The sequence below is a fragment of the Seriola aureovittata genome, chromosome 16, assembly GCF_021018895.1.
Source record: "Seriola aureovittata isolate HTS-2021-v1 ecotype China chromosome 16, ASM2101889v1, whole genome shotgun sequence".
In the NCBI taxonomy this organism is placed as follows: domain Eukaryota; kingdom Metazoa; phylum Chordata; class Actinopteri; order Carangiformes; family Carangidae; genus Seriola; species Seriola aureovittata.
In genome coordinates, this window is record NC_079379.1 from 12,246,776 (window position 1) to 12,269,275 (window position 22,500).

At 40.5% G+C, this 22,500-nt stretch overlaps 1 protein-coding gene across 7 annotated transcripts in view; it reads left to right on the top strand.

Annotated features, from left to right (window-relative positions):
• Positions 1-22,500, top strand: part of trps1 (trichorhinophalangeal syndrome I) — a 256,734-nt gene that overhangs the window by 217,440 nt on the left and 16,794 nt on the right. The gene's annotated exons all lie outside the window — the stretch shown is intronic.

The following is a 22,500-nucleotide window of genomic DNA, read 5'->3' on the forward strand; positions in this document are numbered from 1 at the left end:
CACATGTTATTCCTTTGATCTAACACAGCTCATAGATGAAGAACAACTCTCTGTCTCTCAAAGCCACAGATCTGAGCGGGTTTAATGTGTGATGCTACCAAGAGACGTGTGAACTTTCCTGACAATAAATAGGAGATTGACAGTAAAAAAAAAAAAAATAAGTGTAATAGTTTAGTTTAGTTTTTTTTTTTTTTTGTCTACTTGCTCTTAAATGATTATTCTGGTGTATCTCTACTTGGATCTTATTTTCATAGGTTTGGTCCCGATTTCCGTCAACAACAGTATACCTGGTCACCAAATTAATATCTGACATTTCTGCTAAAAATAAGTCAGACAAATCAAGAAATATGAGCAGTTGGATGATCATACAAATTTTAAACGAAGCCCCAGGTTAGCCAGACCTATTTCGAAGAAAAGATGTAAATGAATGATAAAATTATTACTCAGACTCTCTGTTTGAGTCATCCAACACAATTTACAGACAGATTTTCGGGCTCAACTCTGACCTACCTTACAATCAATTTTCCTGTGCAATGAGGGTTTTTTGATATAATTTCTGCTCACTTTGAGTTTTACCACCTGTCTGTTCATCTAAGCACACACATACCTCTCACCCTGGTTTGTTTTTTAGTTTTAGTTTAATGGTGCAGTGGTCCCAGACCTCAGCGATAACTCTGGTGAGTATAGTGTTATAATAACCGACAAAACTAAGATCCAAACTGTAATAAACAGGAATTATTTTCTTTGTCATCACTAGTAATATACAGGTGATCTGTAGAATTTTCTTTCATTCACCTAAAAGTTAGTAAGTTTTTTTTTTTGGTTTTTGTTTTTTTTTACGAAAATCAAATTTCTTGTATCCTGGAGGTGAGTTCACATCTTTATTTAAAATCACGCATTGTTTACATCCACATTTTCTAACTAGCAGTCTTCTCCTTCACCGCTTTTGTTAGTGCATTGCTATGTTTGTTAAAAAAAAAAAAAACAGAGGCCCCATCATCAAAACGCGGCTCCATAGTACTTCTAGCAGTCAAAAACTCAACAGGTACCTTTAATCATTGTCTGCAGTTACGCAGTGGTTATAAATCTGCCTTTGAAATGAGCCAAATCAATATGACAGTGATACACGGTAAATCTGTTTGACTTCATTAGTTAATGTGTACAGTTAAAGGTTACATACATATGAATATGTATGGAGCATGCAAACACACCCACAAACATGTACACCCTCGCATGCCTTGCAAACATATGTGAAAAATCATCATCATTTAAAGCCCCTCATTTGCAGATCAACCAGGAAACAAGTGTTACATTACCTCAAGACCACCGAGTGAGTGAGCGGAAGACATAGGAAGAGAGAGAGAGAGAGAAAAGAGAGTGCCAAAGGAGACGAGTAAGAGTCAGAGGTACAGAGAGAGCAGTGAGAGATGACAAAGACATGAAAATGAGAGAGAAGACCGAGGGAGAAAGAGTAGAGAAAAATCAAGGCAGACAGAGAGAGAAAGGGGAGCAGCTGCCAAGCTCTGAGTGGGGTTAAGCATCACCACAAGTACAACCTAATAAGGTCTGGAAGTGTGCGCACACACACGCACACACACACACACACACACACACACACACACACACACACACACAGACACACAGACTTGGCCAGTGTTCAAAATCAGTGTTTCTGCAGTAAGCAACAGTAAGCAGTAATTCACATCTGCCCCCAGAGCCTCTAAAGCTGAAGACTGTTGTGATGCATAATGTTGAAATCTTGTGAAGGAGTTTTCCTGTGCTGACCTTAAACTACATGAGAGTTGGAGCCATTTCAGCTGTAGACTCATTCCCAAGTCTAGTAGAGTCGCTTGGTCAGTGCTGTCTTACTAGCCTGTTTTTTTTTTACCTCAGAGATGGCGTCTTACAGTTTTGTTCACAGTACTGGACATCATCTGAATTGTTATTATCCAGTAAACCTTTTTCCAAATGTCTTTGGTTATGGTGCAGCATCTTCAAAAATGTGTCATTTTATCCTTTCATCATAATTTCAGATGGCAGAGTGCTTGAGCTTTATTCATTTTATCGAGGTGGAAGAACTGGAGACTTGAGTAAGAAGACTGAGCATCTCTGTTACTAAGTTCTCCAAAACGCTCTATTTAGTGCTTATAATCTGTTTAAATAATGTTAAGCCCCAGCAGCATTTCACACCTGTTAAACAAGTTGAACCCCATACTGGACTGGCTCCATTATCAGGCAGAAATGACATTATCTGCTCTGAGCAAGAAGCAGTGATCTAGTTTTCAGGCCAAATACAAGAAAAGCTGAGAGAAACTAAGAGAGAAAAACTCTTAGGGATTCCTTGTTATTAGACAGTTCTTAATCTAATTTCAAGCCTTGTAATGTGCACGGTTTAGGTTACACTTTCACCACCTTTGTGTTTATGTGTCGTTTTTTTTTTTTTTTTTCTTAGTCAGGTGTTTCAAAAGTTTAGTGAAACGGTTTTACATACAGATAGTGGCCGAAGGATGAAACAATACATTTTTGGTGGCGATCAATATCTGCGTTTTCCACCTTCACATAGACTTCCATCTTTGGATGTTAGTCTGTCCATGTGCTATTTGAGAAGTACAAGTCTTCATGACAACTATAAAACAAACATGAACGTCACAGAGGCAGCTTTGCGAATCAGACAGCAACAACACTGTGAAAGGTCTAAACAAACTTAGCAAGTCGACCATTCCAAGCTAAATAATAGCTGTTGAGTCCCTTGCAAGCACTAAGTGAGGAATCAGTGTTGACATTGCTGTCTGCAACGCCGCCCTCCTAAGTAACCCAAGAAGCCAAAATGAAAATCGTCAACTCCCACAGTATTCAGACAATAAAAATTAAATCACACACACACACACACACTTAAACCAAAGTAGACGACTCCTGCTCGTTTGCTCCTTCCACCCCCACCCCACCCCCCTTAACCCCGAGGCAGGAGAAAAGCAAAGGAGCCTTGCAAAACAAAATGAATGATGGGAGGATGGAGAGATAGGGGATAACTTTGTGTCTGCCCTCTCTCACTGAACGGTTATCACTTTCTCCCACTGAGTGCGCATTCTCTCTCTCTCTCTCTCTCGCTCTCTCCACTTCTCTGCTGAAGGGAGATTAAAAGCTGATAGGAGATTGCAAAGACATGTTGCACTCCTGTTCTGACACACACACACACACACACACACACACACATGCATACAGACGGTAACATTAGCTCTTGTATAGCTGGGAGCTCTTGATGTAAAACACATGTTCCTGCCTCGGCAGTGTGTGCCGGTGTGTCTACGGCTGTTTAAACCAACTTTATCGCTCCATCAGTTCAGAGACAAGGAACGATTCATTCAGAGAGAGAGAGAGAGAGGGAGAGGAGGGGGTGGAAGGTAGAAGAGAGGGAGGAGGTGTGTGTGTGTGTGTATTGGAAGACGATGATTGACAGATTTTTTCATTTCTCCCTTGTGTATTAATCAAACCTTTTGAATGTCAAAACACACAGTTATTCAGCCTATGATTATCCCACAAATCCATTGTTGTACAAGCATGATACCCTTTTTTTTTTTTCCATTTGATGAGAGATGGCAGTGACTCCTATATGTAGTAAATGTTTGACAATGTTCTCATAAATACATGTCTTTCCGTGGTTTCATTATTTTATCCAAAGGTAATTACACAGATGAAGTACAAATCGTTTCTAAGCATTGTTTGTGTTTCTCTTTTGATCAGGTCAATCAAAAATCTGTCCTTAAACTAGATATGTCAGGGTGTTTTCACTGCATACACTTTCCCAGGGGGGTAAGAAGCTGTTTAGGGATTTAAAGACTTTGTCTGTGTCTTTATTTCATTCCTCTATGATATTTGGAGTAGCCAAAAAAAACAGTCCCTGCTCAAGGGTTTGTTCTTTCTGGTGGTTCAGGGATTTCTGCGGTGGAATTTGCCGGGCTGAACGTAGCTAACTGGTCAAACAGACACTGTGGCAGCTACATCTTATGTACAGCTTTATTCACAAAATGCCACCATGTTATTGAGAAGAATAGGCTTTAGTGATGATATACTGAATATTAATGTGAAGACAAGTTCTGCTGTCTTCTACCTTGGAGATGGGTGCTCTGGAATTTTTAGTCTCCTTTTCCAATTCCGTATATCTCTTTATTAATTCTTTCATTACATCCATTAAAGGATCAGATTTACCAGAATTACTCTTACATGTTGTTTGTTCCTTGTGTCAGAAAATAGCATTTCAATTGCTGCTGTCTTTTCTTAAATCCATTATCAGGCCTGATCATCACATTCCTTCAAATGAAGAAGAAAGTGCAAATGGAGCTTTTGGTTCCTGTGGCTCCTCAGTAGTGGAAATATTCAGTTAAAAAGTGCTAAAGTTTGATCCATGTCACCTGAATTGTAACTGTGGAACAGATCTGAAAAGGAACAATAGGGCCAAAGCAACGTCTGCTTTTGTTTGACCACCAACATTGGTTTAGTCTAGCCGAAAAGTGAAAATACAGGTGACTCCAGAATACACACATATTTTACACTCTGCTCTGTGTTGCATCAGGCTTCAAATTATCCAATTCTGCTCCTAACAGCATTAAAAGAGAAAGAAAGAAATAACAGAGACAGCTACTTGCTTGAAAGGTATAATCCATCAAAGAAGAATCAGCAAATGAATGTATGAAGTTTTTCCTCGTCCTGGCTCGTGTGTTTACGTGGTGCCCTCAGTTTAGTTCTATTTTCATTCTCAGCGGTTTGACAGTAGTGTGCTACTGAAGCACTGGATCAAATCTGGGGTCACATTTTAACTAAATTGCAAAGTTCTGCACACATGTCAATAACATTTTGTTAAACCGATTGATAGGCTGGTCAACCCCAGTGAGTGAAATAACAGAAAACAAATAGATTTGCTTGATAAAGGTTTCTTCTTGCCGCCAGTCGTTCTAGCAGACTGAACTCATCTACATTTAGATTCACCGGCCAATGTGTGTGGTCATCCGTGCCTTTGATTTAGAGTGTGTGTATTTGTTGTGTACGTGGGTGTGTGTGAGCTTTATTGACCGGCAGATGAAGGCTGTGTGTGTGTGTGATGAAAAGCAGGCGACCAGATGGACTTATGGGAAATAAAAACCTTTTATTTATTTATACCATTTGATTAAATGGCATTTGTTTCTGTGTCTTGGTGTGTATGTGTGTCCATGTGTGGTAATGTGTGTCTGTGTATGTGTGTGTGCCTTGTATTTAATGACAAATAGAATAGAGGGATCAGAGCAATCAGGTTTGAATGATTACTATGGGAACGAGGGAGAGAGACTGATAGGGAGGGAGAGAAAGTGAAGGAAAAGAGACAAAGTCTGATTACAGAATCAACAAATTCTTCCACATCAGCACAAAATTGAAAATATTGCTTCTGTTTGTTGATCTCTCTCTCTCTCTCTCTTTCATTCTTTCCTTCCTTTTGTCTGTTTCCAACCTTCTCTATTTGTTCACGTCCTGATGAGATGGATCCCAGTTTTTCCTAATTTACCATTTTTTTCAATTTCAATTTCTTTTTGCCTCTCTTTCTTTTTTTCTGTGCCCTTTTCTCTCCTTGTCTTTTCCTCTCATCCCCATCAATATATTTCTCTGCGTCAGTGCTTCTGTAATAGTGCCATTAATTACAGCTGGGTTTTCTTTTTTGTTTTTTTGGTTTCTTTTACAGCCCCTGGATATGTTTCTCTTTTCTGTTAATAGTTGTTCATGCTGTATGAGCTCTTAGAAGTAACAGATATTGCCCATTACAATTGCTCACTGTTTTATCCAACCAACTATGGTTATTTTCATCCTTGATGAATCTGCACATTTTCTTTATTAGTTCTAATTGAATAGAAAAAAATTGCCCCAACTTCCTAAAGTCCAATGTAACATCTTGTCTGACCAACTCCACTTACTTTAACTTATACTTACTTTAATGTAAGGCCAAGACAAGAAGAAAATTTCTGCATTTGAGAACCTGACATCAAATATTTTTCATTTTTTGCTTCAAAAGTTAATTAAACAATTAATCAATTATCGAAACATGTGTCGATTCATTTTCTCTCAAGTCAGCCAATCAGTTCATAGACTAATTGTTGCAGCTCTACAACCAACAGCTCAAATTCCAAAGACATTAAAACATCCATGATATAGCAAACAGAAAAGGTGCTTCATAACTTCATTATGTTAATTACTAGCAATTAATCAATAGTTGTGGCAGGTTCGTTATCTGTTGATTGATTCATTTATTCTTTGACTAATTGTTCTAGCTCTAATGGTCGTCGTGGGTGATCATATTGCATATAAGTACTCACTGCAGTGACTGTTTTTGAACAGGTGTCAAGTGCAGGTGTGGCTGAAAGACGCGTGTTTGGCCGATCTCATTGAATATTCAGGGATGTTCTTGTGCTTAACAGTGCAGCGTCCAAAGGTCACCATCCGTTCTTGCCCGTTCATAAATATTTGGTGTACATTAATTCCAGGTTGGGAACTGCAATGTTTTCTTATGCACCTTCCTGATTACTCTGAGTCAGGTTGTGGTTGTGTTGAGATTTAATTCCACAATCAGCCCTGCCATTTTGTAAGCAGCACAATACATAATAAACAATAACAAGTTTATCAAACAACTGTCATTATTCAGTCACAGTAAATACACTTAAGTTGAATAAGTTTTGAAATGGTCAGTTGTACTTGGCAAAAAAATCATTCATTTAGATCTAAAAATAAACAAAGAAGTGTTTAATATTGTTCCATTTGTTTTGGTTCGATGTTTCATGGCAGGTAATGGCATGAGGGTCCACATCTGTATTCAGTTGCGTGTCTTCATGTCTAGATTAAATTTGTAGCAGCAGAAGCTATAGCACACAGTGCATGACAGTTTTTGCATATATCATTTCAAAAACATTAGCATGCGCAGCAACTACCAGCGAGTGCTTTTGTAACTCAAATTACTGTGGTCCTTTTAATGTAAATGTAAAAACAGAATGACGAAGATTTAGCGTGATTTTGTGGAATTCTTTTGTCTTGGTTGATTTTCCTCATTAAGATAATTTTAGGTTGGATGCTTTTCTAGTCAAGTATCTTGGATCGTAGCAGAAATGATTTAGAAATGTGGCTCCCCAGAGAAGCTTAATGTAACTGCCTTTGCCTGCCAGTATACTCTGTATGCGCGCGCGCGTGTGTGTGTGTGTGTGTGTGTGTGTGTGTGTGTGTGTGTGTGTGTGTGTGTGTGTGTGTGTGTGTGTGTGTGTGTGTGTGTGTGTGCGTGTGTGTGTGTGTGTGTGTGCGTGTGCGCGTGTGTGCGCGTGCAGTACAGTTAATGTGTAATGGCTGCAACTTACAGAGGATGTAGTGTGTGACTTCACAATGTATATCTGTCTACTGAACGCAGACTAACAACCTGCAGCTTGCTCAGCGCACTCAGTCTGGCGAGTGTGTGATTGGTTGTGTTCGTGTGTGTGTGTGTGTGCGTGCACGTGTGTGTGTGTGTTCTATAAAAAAGAAACGAAAGACAAGGAGACAAGGAGTGTCTACATATGTTCCAGTGCAGATTCCAACCTCATAAATCACTTCAACTGGTGTTCAACAGTCAATCTCTGTCTCTCTCTCCCTCTCCCTCTCTTTTTTCCTCCCTCTCTCTCTCTCTCTCTCTCTTGGTAGAAACACACTGTTCTTCCTCTGCCAACAGGGAGATTTGTGTTCTGTGTCTCTGTCGTATAGGATTAGAGAAGAGACAGGGAGAACAGAAGGAAGGAAAGAGAGGGAGAACGAGGAGGAAATAGATAGAAAGAGGGATAAAAACAGAGGGAGGAAGGAAGACAGAGAGGGAGAGAGAGGAAAACAAGATTTTTGCCTTTTTCTTGGCGTGTGTGTGTGTGTGTGTGTGTGTGTGTGTGTGTGTGTGTGTGTGCTTTCTCTTTTGGCCATCTCTCTTCTTCGACATCATCTCTGTACTTCTCGCTTACTCTGCTTGTGTGTCTGTGTATGCGTGTGTGTGTGAGCCTTTATCTGTGCCTGTGTGTCCTGATGTTATCCAGATGTGCAGCTACAGTGGGCTGTAAAACTCAGAGTTATTGTCATAACATTGTTGCTCACTGTGTGTGTGTGTGTGTGTGTGTGTGTGTGTGTTGTGTGTGTGTGTGTGTGTGTGTGTGTGTGTGTGTGTGCTTGCGCGCGTGTGCGCATGCCTGCATGTGTGTGTGTGTTGGGATGAGGATGGGTCGGTTAGTTGGTGTGTGCATGTGTGTTGCTTCCTGTCGTCGTCCTAACACTTTATTACCAAGCTGATGAAGAGCCAACACATGGACACACTCTCTGTTTCAAACACACACAGACACACACACACAGACTTTACACACATGCGCATACTGTATGAGCAAACAGAGGAGTCAGTTTTCTGCAGTGTAATTGGTTCCAATATATATTTACAGACTCTCTACTCCATCTGTGTCCAGGATGTCCAGCGCCTGCTCTATTTGCTCATCTGTGTTGGTAGAGTTAAGATAGCTAGCAGTGATTTGGAATCAAGAGCCTGTTGTCTCTTGTAGCGAGGCTCTTTCAGAGAGTGGATGTTCAGTGTGTGCTATGTGAGGTTGAACGATTAGTCGTAGTTGTACTTGAAAATTGATATTTCAAAAGGTGCGAATTTGAAATCACTTTTAATTAACATTTTAATTCTACTTCATTCCTACCATGACCATGTCTACCGGCTCTTTAACAGCTGTTAAATAAATATAAGAATAAAGTAAATAAATTAAAGTAATAGTAAAAAAATGTACTGATCATGATGCTCTTAAACATCTCAACATCTTTTCTCTGACTGACCCTGAGGTCCTCCTCAACAAGCAAGCAACAACATTTATTGGATCTGTTTACTGGTGTAGAATTTAGATCAGTTTGTGCTCATGCTTGGCACAATCATTTATTTTTTGATTGCAACCACAAATACGGGCCTATAGTTTAAGTTATAGAAAATAAGCGCAACATAAATCAGAATTGCAACAATGGTTAGAAAAATCACAATGAGATATTTTCTTCAAATGATTCAGACCCACTGCCACATTAACAAAGCAGCACATACAAAGTCACACAACGCTAAATAATAAGTAACTTGAATGACTTTTTCTGAATCTTTGTTTCCGCCACCTCTTTATATCATTCCTGCTGATATCCGCCTACAATCATCACAGTTGTGACAGCTAATTTTCTTACTTTCAGACAGTCTTTTGCTGCTTGGGTTCAGATTCAGTATGAAAAATAGTTTGTAATGACTAATAATCCATCACATGGAGCTTTAATGTGGCTTTGTTTCAGTTTCTGCTTAGTTTTTTTTTTTTTTTTTTCTCTCTCTGTGTGTCCTTTTTTTTCTTTTTTTTCCCACATCGCCCCATTCTGCTTACTGTCAATCATTTGACACAGAAAGAAATAGAAAGTCTTTGCCAGGAAATAATCCCTGAGAAATTTGTTGTCTCAAAAAATGTTATTGTAGATCCGTTGGCGACATTGTTAACAAAAGCGGATAAATCTCAACTGTGGTTTGCCACCTTGAATGTTGGGATTTGCAGTACATAGTCGTGGACGTTTCCGGACACAGAAAACCAGGGAGAGTCGCTTTGATAATATCGAGACTAATTTATGAATCCGTGTCCGGGATATTCCCACACATTTTCCTGTGTAAGGTCCTAAACCTGTGTAGTGGGAGGAGGTGGCTCTTCATCCATGACAGTACATCTCTAAATGAAGCTTTGAGCCACTAGAGGGCGCATAGAACTGTGGCTTCCTGCACAAATAAATAAAACTAATATCCAATTTTTACAAAATTGCACTCACTGTGTTTATAGAGGGGGAAAGAGAGGAGCTCAGGTGATGTAAGATGAAAGCTGTGTCATCAGTTTGTGTTATGCCAGACACATCTGTATTTGTATCTTTGTTTATTGTTTTTTTTTTTTTTTTATCCCTAACACTTTTACTGAGCCAGCCTGTTCATGCTGCTTTGCATAATATAGTCAATGACACCATGAGCGATGGGCACACAGAGGGAGAGAGCTTGACCAACTGCTCTGGATTTCAGCTGCAGTCTGTCTGTGTTGTATTTCTGTGGCACAGCTTCTGTTGGAAATGATCAGTATCTCTCCTCCGCTCCCTTCTGTTTACTCCACTCCGACCAGTAGTGTCTCCATTGTTTTTATTTGTTTTCTCACGGCGAAGAGATGAGAGGAAGATGCAGCAGGAGATAAAATGATGAAAATAAAAAAAACAGAAAAAAAAAAAGGAAAGATAATCTGAGCCGTGGACTCCGACCAGAGGCGTCTCCACTCCTCTGCGGCTTTCTGTGAATGTTTCTCTCCATCCTTAATGTTCTTCCCCTCCCTCTCTCTAACCCTCATGTCTACCTCGATCACCCTCTGTCTCATCCCCTCTCTCTCTCTCTCTCTTCCTCTTCCTTTTTCTTTCTTTCTCTTGGTGATGACTGGGTGCTAACTATCACTTTGAAGGTCATGATATTTGCTAGCTGTAGGTGTATTTAGTGAGTGTACAAGCATACGTGTGTGTCTGTATCTGTGTGTCTCATTATGAGAGTGTGTGTAGCAGTGTGAGGAGAATAAGTCAGCCCTCAGGCTGTATCCGGATGAATGATAGTGTGTGTATATGTGTGCCTGTGTGGGTATGGTGGATAATATCAAGCTGTTAGTACAAAATCTTTTTCACTAGCAGTAATTTGTTCACTCTCTTTCCCTGTTTCTTTCCCTCAGTTTGCCTCTTGTTCTTCCTCTCCCTTTCTCTGTGTCTCCCTCTCTCCCTCTTTCTCTCTCAAACAGATTGCTTTCTGCAGGGGTGGTAGAGAAGAAGAGATAGACAGAGAGTAAAATTGAGAATCCTTGTCCTTGACTGACCCAGTTCCATTTCTCGCTGAAAATGAAAAAGTCGGCTTTGTAGTTCTCTTCAACCACTGTTTCTTCACTGTTTCAAAGATTTTTGTTATTGGTTTTTTGAATTTAATAAATTTTGTTCAGTGTGGCTTTTTTTTCTGTTCACTGCCCCTGAACGATCCAAACAGCCAGTGTTTCTTGCTGCTTGAGACAAATCCAGGATATCGACTTATTTACTGTAACAAGCATGTAAATTACATACAAATTGTACATTTTTAAGATAATGGTATTTAACGCTATGTTTTTTTTTGTAATGTTCATATTTTGTCTCATGTAGGTGTTTCAGCCCTTACATTAATTACAATAGGTCATATCTGCAATTATCAGTAGATTACCACACCCAGTAAATATAGTACAATTATGCAGTTTATTTCAAAGTATTAAAGCATGCTTAGTTTATGACATTTTAGAATGAATTTAAGTGAGTTAAAACACGGTGAGAGAGGGAGAGGGATCCTAGCATCCTATTTATTTGTATTTGTATGTAAAACCATTAGAGATGAGGAAGTGCATAGAAGCTGGGGCTATGGGGTCGTTGACAACTCCCATCCACAAAAATGCATATTGCAGAGACACACTAAGTATAAATAGTGCAGCAGGCCTAAATTTAGCTCATGTCTCCAGATCTAGCTTTAGCGCACTGCCTGTGGAGGTATCGGAGCAGAGCTTGATTCTAGGCCAGGTTTCGGACCTGTTGATAGATGTGAGTGTTTGGCAGGGGCTGTGTGTGTGCCATGTGTGAAAAGACACTTTAAAAGAAAAAAAAATCCAATTAAGGCTTCAGATAAAGTGACAGCTAGTTTTTAGAGTCAGATAGCACACGTTTTTGCCGTTGGAGCTGTTTTCTCAGTGGTTGGAGGGCTGTGTGAAGCACAATATGAAAATCGCTCAACAAATAGGCCGTCAGGTGATATTCCCTAAGCAACCATTTCTCTCTCTCTTTCTCCGATAACATGAGGGTTATCATACGTGGTGCTGTCTCGAGCAAATGGAACAAAGATGAGACATCGATTACACACGCACTCACATACGCACACGCACACACTCCTCGGAGGATAGCTGATCTGTTCGGTTCCTCTTGACAGCTAGAGCATGGCCATCAACACCCCAAGAGTGTGTGTGTGTGTGTGTGTGTGTGTGTCAGTGTGTGTGTGTGTGTGTGTGTGTGTGTGTGTGTGTGTGTGTGTCAGTGTGTGTGTGTGTGTGTGTGTGTGTGTCAGTGTGTGTGTGTGTGTGTCAGTGTGTGTGTGTGTGTGTGTGTGTGTGTCAGTGTGTGTGTCAGTGTGTGTGTGTGTGTGTGTGTGTCAGTGTGTGTGTGTGTGTGTGTGTGTGTGTGTGTGTGTGTGTGTGTGTGTGTGTGTCAGTGTGTGGGCCCCAGTGCAGCAAAAGGACTTTGAGAAAGAGAGAGGAATGAAGGGAGGAAGGGCTGGAGAAGGGGTTAGAGTAATTCAGATATTGATGTGTTAGGCTCTAACTCCACCCTGAGGGTCTGTCTAGGTGGAAAATGTCAAATGGACCCTGGCCTGGTCGCACCACTTAGCATCACTGGAGCCTGAGCGGTGACACAGAACAAACGCACACAAACTGACAGAGACCCACACACTGTTAAGAATTAAAATAGAAACCGGGCAGGGTAAAGTCTGTTCAATGTCCGCTTCAACTGATTCAGACGTTGGCGTTCTCACACACAGCTCCTCTGGGTAATGTCTAGATAAGTTCAGGGTCGCAGTGCATTTGCAGAAGCATTATTCGTCTTGATATAGACTCAACCATTAATTGGTAAAACAATCAACGGATAAATCGATAATGATAATAATTCTTAGTTGTGGCCCCGCTCACAATGTTCAAAGCTGTCTTTTTTTTCTTTTTTTTCCAATATATGACTAAATGATTTCTTTGTTTTAAACCTCACACGTAACCTTGCTAAGCTTGTGAACAGTTCAACCCCCCCCCCCCCCCCCCCCTCCCCCTGCTCAAGAGAACTGCTCTATAGGAATTCAGAGCAACAAGCAAGCCTGAGGCAAACTCTTATGTAAATAGAGAATATGAAGCCAACTTTAAATGAGCAGATTTTCATGTGGGAGCATTGTAAACTACTTAGACATGCTGTATGCTTTTCAGTGTCTATCTGTTTATACATACACTGAGGCTGTGAACACTTCCAGAGCTGTCTCTCTGTCTCTCTGTCTCTCTCTCTGTAACAAGTGTAGTAGTGGCACCAGCTCTAATTCCCTCCCTATAAATAATAATATAGCCTAAACCTGAGCACTGCATACACACAATGTTACCTTACTATACATTTATATGTACATACATATACCCCCAGTCTTAAAGCTGGTGGATCATACAAAGCAGCATCTACTCTTACAACTACTTCTCCATCATTGAAACTGCTCAGGGATATTGTCAGCATACAGTCAACAGCACTCTGCAGTATTCTGAAAGGTCGCTGACGGTTGCGCACAGTCATACTGAGGCTCGGATAACGAAATGCAACATCGCTGTCAGTTCCACAGTAATGTTGGTTAAAGGTCACAGTATTTCATTAATTTCAGGCACTCTTTATCACTGGCAGTAGTGCTCTTGGGTGTGAATTGCTTCCACTACTGAGTGAATATAGAGGAAAGACTTGGTGGGTAGATGGAGATGGAGCCGTCAGACAGCAGACGAGGGATGCAGAGGAAGAGATTTGAATAGACAGAGTGTAGAGGTTAAAAAAAAAAAAAGAAAGCTTTATTGTCTTGGCATAACCCCTCAGTGGAAATTTGATTACTAAATTCATCTTCCTCCTCTAAGATTCAACTAATTTTAATACACTCGCATTTAAGTAAAAGCTTGTTTCTGCTCTCATTATGCTGTGGAAGTATTCTTAATTTGTTTTGCTAGGAGTCCAATATGGCCTCTGCATTTTGATGAGTGGGCCTTAATGAGCTGGCTAGCCTTATCATTTGTCCTCTTGGATTCAATTTGATGGTGCACTTTGAAATTGCTGAACTTCTCTTGCGGCTTTGGAGCATATAGGGTTACTATTTTTATTTTACACCACCATTACAACTTTGCTCAAAACATATGTTTGATATATTTGTGTTCTCGTGGTGATGAATATTGAATACTTAAATAAGCACTATGATAAAATTTAGGGATTTGAAACTATTGAATCGTTGAATCTTTATTAAAAAAAGGTTTACAGAAGTAAGTGTACCTGTCACGCTTTCATGACAGCTAAGGAACAGTCTGCAGTGAATTTCACATCTTATATTTCAGAACCTGTATCCGTCTGTGGGTCCATGTGTGTGTGCAGACCCGTGCTGAGCATTACTGAATGAATTCAGCATCAATTCTGCTGTCCAGCGTGTGTGTGTGTGTGTGTGTGTGTGTGTGTGTGTGTGTGTACGTACATGTACATATACGTGCGTTTCCCTGTGTCTTCCTCTACTCAGTGTTCACCTTGACCTCTCTGCCCACTCACTGTTGCTCATTTCCCACTACCATGACCTCTGACACTAACACACACGCTCGCACACTCACATATAGAGCAGAAAACAATACACAATTTACCATCTGACTGAGGCTGAGAGAGTCTTGTTTTTACTGGGTTTTTTTGGGGGGTTTTTTTCTTGTTCTTGCTTAACTTTTTTTCCCATCTCATTAAATTGGATCATCCTTGACACTGGCCACGTTTTTTCACCCGCCATTCATGCGGATAAAGCATTGTGAATTGAGTTGAATTAAAATCACTCAGAAAAACTTAAATGAGGAGGTTGAACCATCCAACCTCGTCAAGCTCGTCCTCTCTCTGTTATTTGCTACATAAATTCCGTGCGAGCATCGCTTGTCAATACGTATATTGACGGCACACAGAGACAGAGACAGGCAGGTCGCCAGGTGGGTGAATAGGTGGACAAAATGCCAAATTGGTGGACAGGCAGACAGAGTGATGAATGTAAAAGTACGTTCTAATAATTCATCCTGCCATGTAAGGGCATAAATAAAACCTGGCACTCCCGGCACTGCTGTGAAATGTAAAATATTAAAAATGGCAGTGATGTTGAGAAAATTTCCCTCTCTACTTGTCGATTCACTATTCTTACCCCCCCACCCCCCACCCCCCTCATCACTCCAGCCTCCCCCTCTTCTCCCCTCCTTACTCTTCCCCACTAGTGCTAATTGGGGAGATAAAGTCATTTGGTGAGGCTGTGTGTGCGTGCGTGTGTGTGGTATGTGTGAGGTCGTTTAGAGGTGTAATACTCTAAAGTGCCATCCATTATGCTGTATGGTTGGGATTAAACTCTTCCTTCTCATTCCCTCCCTTCTTTCCTCTTTCTTTTCTTCTCCATCGTTTTTAACATCTTCCTCCTCTTCCCGTTTTTGGCTTTCTCTTCTTTTCTCACTCTTTGTCACTCGTTTTCCTTATCTCCCTGTGTCTCTCTCTCTAGCTCTCTCTCTCTCTCTCTCTCTCTCTCTCTCTTTCTCCTCAATTAGGCAAATCTTGCCTGTCCAAGGTCGTTTGGCAATTAAGATGTATTGCCATTGTGTGTATTAGTGCACATCCGTACCTTGTTTAAATGGAACCAATATCAAACAATTAGCTTCACAGCTGTTGCCATCAGTCCAAAAGGGAAATTTAAGAAATTAGGAAACAGGCTGTTTTCATGTCAGTGTTAACGGAGAGAAAAGATGTCTGTGTCTTTTTAGCCTTCAAGCAACCGTAGCTTATTGCTTGACAGGTTAGCTTAGTGAATGTGTTATAGACAGAGTGGTATGTAATGTCTGTAATGCAATGTCTTATTTTTTCTTGTTTCCACCTTGTTGTAGATCACAGGCATGTTTTCCAAATGGCAGAGGAGATCACTATGTGACAATTAGAGAGATGAGGAGCTTTATGTGGGTTATGATACTGATAGCTGTTGCAAGTTTCATTACTAATAACTTGTTTGTCTTATTTGAAAAGGGCACTATAATAGGAAATTCCAATAGTAGACATGGAAGACAGGTTATGGTACACATGAAATTTGGAGGCTTCAGCTTTCATTTCATATTATTGTACATTGATTAGTGAATGACGACAGCACAACTGTGTTTTTTCACTTAGTACCAAACTCCTAAGTCCCTTCTCAAAATTGAGGTAAAGGAAGTTTTGTGTTTTGACATGTGGCTACTTTGTTTCCTCGTTGTAAACATTCTGACCAGCATTTGGTATTTTAATCATTCATTTACCAATGTCCAATAATATGAAATTTGTAACTGGATAACGCATCTGTCAGGTGAAAATGCATCAGTTCAAGTTGGGTGTAGTTGAGATTGTCCTCAATTTAGATTAGGATATAACCTGTGATCCCTACATACAGAGAAAACACAGTAGCGCAGTCCTCAAACAAACAATACCTATATTCCTGTTGATGAAAGGCAATCTGTTTCTCTAATTAGATGGCACAGTTCAGTGTTTCAGGTTTCAGTATGACTCACAGTTTTCTGGCAGTGTTAATTTCAACACCTTACACAAACGCTTTGACTGTGTAGCAATACCTGCGAGTTAGCTTCTAGCCCGACAGGACCTGGACGGGTCATCGGGGTCTGTGTTGTGTGGGAATCAGCCCACTGAACCATTCTCAGATAAACAATAAAAATACAGTTGAAGACCGTTAATAAGACACTTAATACCAATGGATAAGACCACAGGTATTAAGGATGCACATCATAACAACTCTCTCTCTCTCTCTCTCTCTCTCTCTCTCTTTGTATGTTTCTCTCTCGCTCTCCCTCTCTCACTCGCTCTGTCTCTCTTTTTTCCTTTGGGCAATGGGGTGAGTTAAGGTTTCGGTGTCCTGGTTTCCACACCAGATTATGTGCTAGTCATGTATGTGTGTGTGCGCGCGTGTGTGTGTGTGTGTGTGCTTGTTGCACCAAAGTGCGTTAATGTCAACCTACAGGGCCTTCCCATAAAGACACACACACACAGGCACACACACACTCTCTGACATGGTGCTTTACTGGTCAATGTGAAGTGGGTCACTGCTCTCCAGACACAAATATAAAAAAGTAGGAAGGAAATATAATTTTAGATAAGGAAAATAACTTCTAACTAAGGAAATGCATATGTAGCTTTTTAGTTCAGAAAGTGTATTAACAGAAGCAGATTAAAACATACAACTTATCAGTTAGTGGAGTTTTTTTTTAATTATAATGGGAATTCAGCTTAATTCCTTTTAATTCTATTTTGAATATCGCACGCACTAGATCACTTTAGCTTGTGATGGCAGAAGTAATGGCTACTTCTGACCCCTCATTACAGGTTATGACTATAGTTTGACATAAATTGTGTGCCGGTAGTTTCATTAGTAGAAATATTAGATTGTTGTCGGGGTTGTCAGTGTTGAGTATTTCACAAGAAAAAATACAAAAATGTGAAACCCAAAATCATCTGGTGACCCCTCACCTTTATTTCAGGTCCCATTTTACTGTCCCAACCCCGAGGCTGGGAAGCACTATTCTGGATGAGTAGCTATCAGCTCTTTCAGCTCGCTATACTTTTTACTTAGTGATATCCACATGGTGAAGAAGTTGTGTAAACATAAACGGTTTCACTTCAGAATAATGCTGATTGGTTTCTGTTTCAGGTTAATTATATGAACTTGAGAAAAACAATCTAGGAGCTCTGAGGCTTTGCCCTCTGTTTCTCATTCCTCTCAGTGTATTACACGCTCTATCACTGCAAAAAGAAAAGTCCAAGGTTGAATCAGGAAGACTTCCATTACAGAGAGAAGAAAATACACACACACACCCATGCGCATGCACGCAGTATATATCATATAGTATCTTATCAAAATGATAAGTCTTAGCTTTATAGAATCAGTTTCTTGATAAACACAAACTTGCGAAACTGGATATCAGTAGGTCAGATACAGACACACACAGCGCAAAGAGACACATAAATACACGTTAACACACACACACACACACACACACACACACAAACACACACACTCCTACAAACACAACTGTGGTCTCCATTTGGTCCATGGACTCCAAAGTCTGCATGCATTCAGGCTTTTTATCAAAATTAGATCAACGTGAAACGATTTCCTTTTTTCTCTGTTCACTAATGTGCTTCTCTTGCCTTCTCTCTCACTCTCTCTCTCTCTCTTGCCCTCTCTCTCTCTCTCTCTGTGCCCCCCCAACAGTTCACTGGTTATCAGGCTTTTACCCAGAACACATAACTGTGAATTCGATGCAACCATGATCGTTTATCAAAATTAGATAAATGAAAATAGGATTTTGCTCAAGTACAGCCCACGTTTTAGTGCAAAGTTGTGCACATCGTCTGCACGGACACTGAGACGCTCACTGCTGTGCCACAAAAAGGAGCAACTACTGTATGAAGTGAACGCAGGAAGGATGAAAAGACCATTGGAAGTAAGAGGAAAAAGGGCCGGAAGAGAGTGATAGCAAAGGGTGAAAGAATGAAAGGAAGTTGAAGGAAGCAAAGTGGGCCACACTGTGTGGCCCACATCTGTGTGTGTGTGTGTGTGTGTGTGTGTGTGTGTGTGTGTGTGTGTGTGTGTGTGTGTGTGTGTGTGTGTGTGTGTGTGTGAGAGAGAGACAGAGAGAGGGAGAAGGGGGGAGGCACTGACCTCACTCTCCTTTTGTGCCAGGTGGAGCTGTGTGTGTATCATGATGTCATCTTGTTCCGGTGTTTTCTGCTGCTTTTCTTTAGACACTCAGCTGTCACTCTTGGTCTCTTTCCTTACTCTTTTACACACAAACACACACACACACACACACACACACACACAGAATGACAGGCCTGTTGTGAAAGCTGACACTTTCTATTTAACTCTTGCACAGAGCTGGATGTGCGTGTGTGTGGGTGTGTGTGTGTCTGTGTTGTAGTATCTTATTAACAAAGGATCTGGGTTGTCGTGTCTTCTGCTACCTTATCCAGCCCCTCCGCTGTGCAGAGACCATCATTGTTTTTTTATATTTATGGAGCAGTTGCATGTGTGCAATATTCTCATTGCACGAACTGCTATCACAACCCAGCACATAACACACTCATCAAGTTTCAGTTTCAACTTTATTTTGTCCCTGTGGGAAAATTTTTTTGGGGCAGCTCTTAAAAGCAACTTGCATAAAACTGAAAGAGTAAGAGACACAGCAACTGACAGCGACCAATAGAAGGTGCTGATAGAGAGTTTCAGGCCAGCAGCATAAGACAAATGACCATCGTCATCATTATCACAGGCTTCATGGCCATCAATGCCAATCAATGGCGAGCACCTTCCTGCTGCTTATACCATCACGTTCAGGCAGAAGGCAGAAGGGAAACTGACTGGAAACATTTGTTTGTGGCTTGTGTGGTCTTTTCTGACCATGTGACACGTTATTTCAAATTCTTTTTGATAGTGACATGCAGAGATTTTACGATACCATTTTTTCCTCTTTGATACCTATTCCAATACCTGACCTAGTGAATTGGACTGATCCAATACAATTGCCCTGCAGGCTAGTGTTTCAGAGCGGCGAAGAAGTGATTTCTGAGAAAACTGCAGTTTTATCCGAGTTTGAATCTATAAGTTTATTAATGAATACGTGGTATTGGTTAGGTGCGTAGACTCCACTATCCAGTAATTAAGGCAGTATTTACCGATACTAGTGTTAGTATCAGAACAATTCTAGTGACATGACAGGTGTTAATAAGTTTAACCAATTTCAGCCTAACCTCGCCTATTCTATATTATATCCAGAGCTCTATTGTGTGAAGAAAACGTTTCGGTCACTGTACATACGTACATGCCGTCAGGTCTGGGTCTGGGCTCAAACACTATTGTGAGTATAATTGCAGTAGAAGATCAATCCAGCATCTTAACACAGCACAGGAATCTTCCAGCTCCTATGGTGTTCACTGCATTGCTAATGTCTGAAGACGGATTTTATTCTGTGAGCCTTTCTCATCATTCGTCCTAACCGCCAGCCTTGGTTTTCAAATAGTCTCATATCATCACCAAGTTTTTTTTTGTTTGTTTTTTTTCCTAAAATTAAGTTACTGTAAGTTCCATCACCGCAGCATCTAGAGAGGGGAAACACTGCTGAATGTGCTGCACTGATACCATTGAGCTGGGAGTGTGAGGGCCTCTGGAGCAGACTGTTAGAGGAGAGCTGCAGGCTGTGTGGAGGGGAGCTCGAAGCAGCCGCACACTGAGCTGAAGGTCATGCTCAGTGTGGCCGGGCAGTAGGTGCTACGTTAGGACACGCACTGGCCATTTTCCGTCAAGTCAAAGTTTTATTCTACAAGTCTCTCTCGAGCTTTTCTCGTCTGCTTTCATGTGGTGTAGCAGTTTTACTGCCACAGAGCTCTAAATGACATTTTGATAAAGCCTTGATGTGCTGCTACAAAACCTGCTTGTTGATGTGACAATGTGACATTCAGTTTGCATGTTGAGAATCCAGTAGAAGGACGCTGCATGCTGAAATACACAACAGGTTTGTTGTTTTTTTATGTGTGTTTTGCTGATAGTGTGATTGTTTGTGCTAAAGCTTACGGGTTAATGGTAACTTGTTATATTTCCTGTGGGGGAGTGTTGACAGGATTCAGTTTTAGGACTTTGCAATTACCAATTTTGCAAGCAGTCTCCAAAGGAGAATGAAACCTCAAATTGTCTGTTGTTTTTTTTTTTTTGTTTTTTTTACATTTATTTTCATTACTTTTAAACTTGTAAATCCTGTTGCATTCAGGCTAGCCGGTTAACCAAGCCGCACCACAGCCTATCAGGTTTTGCTACAGTATGTTATCATTATCCCTTTTTAAATGTCTGTTGATTCCTGAAGGGATAATTAGTCATTTGCTTGCACCCTTCACAAAGTAACAGGCGACAGGGCATTTTAAGAAGTTTGCTGCTGTACTAGTTTCTCCTCACCTCGCTGGTAATGTCATCTGAGTAGATAATCAGTAGGAAATGCAGCCTCTATTGCAGATCGCAGTTGGACTGTGTCCATTTTTCCAACTGAAAAAAAAGAAGCTATTCTCTGCTTAAAATAGAGCCGAGGGGTTCAGCTCTTAATTAATTCCCTCCCACCCACCCCCACCAAATTTCTTTTATTTATTTTTTTATTTTTTTTTACAGATTTTAGTGAATATCTCTGCTCACTTCACTTTTGCAATCTTTAACTATTTCACTGGCTTTGTACCATTTGTACTATACATTGGTTATTATTATTCTGAGTGTTGTTTTTGTGTTTCCTTGTTGAGTGAGAATATGTAGGAGAATATATTTAGAGTCGGTTCAACTTCAATTCATTCAACTCAAACTCAATTTTTCTATTAGGAGAAGCAATTTAAATGCACACAGTAGTCTGAGAGTAAACCACACAGATGGACTTCAGCAGCCGCATGCGTAACATGTACACAGACCTCCACTCACAAATAGTTGATGGTTGGTAGCACCTGTGGGGGGGGGGGGGGTCTCTCTGTTAGATTGGACCCAGATGCCTTTCTCTGTGTGTGTGTGTGTGTGTGTGTGTGTGTGTGTGTGTGTGTGTGTGTGTGTGTGTGTGTGTGTGTGTGTATGTGTGTGTGTTGGATGGATTAATTTGGTGAATCTTTGTCTAAAACTATCCCTGTATGTTTGCACAGGTCTGTCTCTTCATCTCTTTTACATCTGTGTGTGTCTGTGTGTGTGTGTGCGCACTTGTGTGTGCATGTGTGTGTGTGTGTGTGTGCATTAGGAAGAGAGCAAGAGACTGATCCAGTGTATAGGATATTGGACTTGGCAGTATGGAATTTAGTTAATTCCTCCAGCTTGTCTTCTAGCTTGATTAAATAATCGCTGATTTAATGCAAGTCAGTGCATGTATCAGTGTAAGTGTGCGTGTGTGTGTGTGTGTGTGTATGTGTGTGTGTGCATGGATCTCTGCTTGTGTGCTTGCGTCTGTGTGTTAAAAGCAGGGCTGACTTACTCTTTAAGTGAATTAAATGTAATTTCATTTTGAAAGACTTTGTTTAGAGAGCCCTCTTTTTTAATTTATTTTAGACCGCAGGGCGCCTCAATCTTTCTTTCTTCTCTTTCTCATTCCATCTCTCCCTCCAGTTCCCCCTCTTTTTCTCTGTCTATTTTAACATAAAACTGCCAGGACTTCAGCACCTTTACATTTGAAATGTTTGTGTGTTTAGTTTTCTTTCACCATGCTCATTGCGCAATAATGAAAAATGTGTTTTGTTGTAAAATTAAATTACTATTACAAAAATTTGAATCCTGTAGGAAGAACGATGGTCCTCCCATTCATGGTAATACACATTACTGAGGATTGCGAGGTGAGTCCTTGACAACAAGATATTTTAATAAGCTTGGAGATTAACACAAACTTGAATTTTATTTTCCAAATGGATGTAAAGCATTTAGAAATACAGCAGCTCATGTGCAGGCCACCAGTCTGCCTCATCAAATTAATTCAAGTAAAGCTACACCACCAGTTTAAAGATGCCACCGCACATTGGTTGCAGATGGCAGCTGTAACATCAGGGGTAAAGAAAGTAAATTTGAGGGACCCAGTATTG